Here is a 1,151-nt window from a genome sequence, read left to right as displayed (position 1 = left end):
CTCACAAAACCACTTTCTTATGACACATAGCATGCAAAGGCGCACACACACACACACACACACACACACACAGCAGAGAGCAATGGCCCCTTTATTAGGTATTACGTCACAGTGGAAAGAACATTGTCTTGCCCATATTCCTGTCTGAGGTTAACTGCAACATCCGTCGTCTGTGTCTCTCCCCCGTCTCCCCCCTTCCACCTCTCTTTCTCTCGCTCTCTGACTCCATCTCTGTCTCACACACACACACACACACACACACACAGTATTCAGTATTCTCCATCTCTATGACACCATCATTCTCACTCGCTGTTCCTCTTAGCCTCTCTCTCTCGCTCTCTCACACACAAACAGGAGAGTCTTGCTCAGAGTACTGGCCCAAAGGGATCCTTTCATTTACTTCATGCACAACATGGTGGCTGTTGATTAGACCGCTGTGCTGTTAGGAACCTTTTCAACCCAGCGAGAGAGGGAGTCTGAGGGCGAGAGATACAGCTATTAAAGAAGCCGACTCAATTTGGAGAACTGATGCTTTACTACTAAACCATCAGCTCAGAAAGTCACAAGCATTCAACACAATGTACATTCCTACACGGCCTTCTTTAGCGCTAGCCTGTTACACATTTTAAAAGTCAGAATTGACTATAATGCAACTTGGTTGCTTAAAGTTCTAACATTTTCAGAGCAATTTAAAATATTGTTTTTTGAAACCTTTTACCTAATGTTATTTATAGCGTTGTATGAGGCGGAAAACACACAAAGATAGCCTACATGATGCATCTTTGAAGGTCATGGTTTAAAATAACACAATATCATCCATTTGGTAGTATAATGAATAGTGCCTTAGGCCTGCTGTTAGGGCATTGTACCACCAGGGTGCAAAAAGCAGGCTTTGAGGTTCCAGTAATTGTATTCCCTCATCGACGCCTGGCATTATCCAAGAAAACACACACACACACCACACCACACCACACACACACACACGGAGATAAGAGCTTGAGTGCTTTTTGATTTTTAATAGAAAAACAAAAAAAGATATTCAAAATAACAGACAGGAAGTATCACACATAATGATGCCAACAGAAATGCAATCAGCTCTACGTCTCCACGGCAACCACACCTCTATCCCTTTAAGCTGAGCTCAGACGGTG

General features: G+C 43.3%; 1 protein-coding gene across 3 annotated transcripts in view; it reads right to left on the bottom strand.

Annotated features, from left to right (window-relative positions):
• Positions 1–740: 740 nt before the first annotated feature.
• The window catches only part of LOC307078471 (uncharacterized protein C1orf21 homolog), a 25,211-nt gene continuing 24,800 nt past the window's right edge, over positions 741–1,151 (bottom strand). For all 3 annotated transcript variants that reach the window (XM_079740310.1, XM_079740312.1, XM_079740311.1), the window contains exon 6: positions 741–1,151. This exon is cut by the window's right edge and continues 1,730 nt beyond it. The gene's annotated coding sequence lies outside the window, so the exon portion shown is untranslated.

This window comes from Pollachius pollachius, assembly GCF_949987615.1.
Source record: "Pollachius pollachius genome assembly, chromosome: 7".
Lineage (NCBI taxonomy): Eukaryota > Metazoa > Chordata > Actinopteri > Gadiformes > Gadidae > Pollachius > Pollachius pollachius.
The sequence above is the reverse complement of the archived record's forward strand: the minus strand, read 5'-3'. Positions and strand labels throughout refer to the sequence as shown.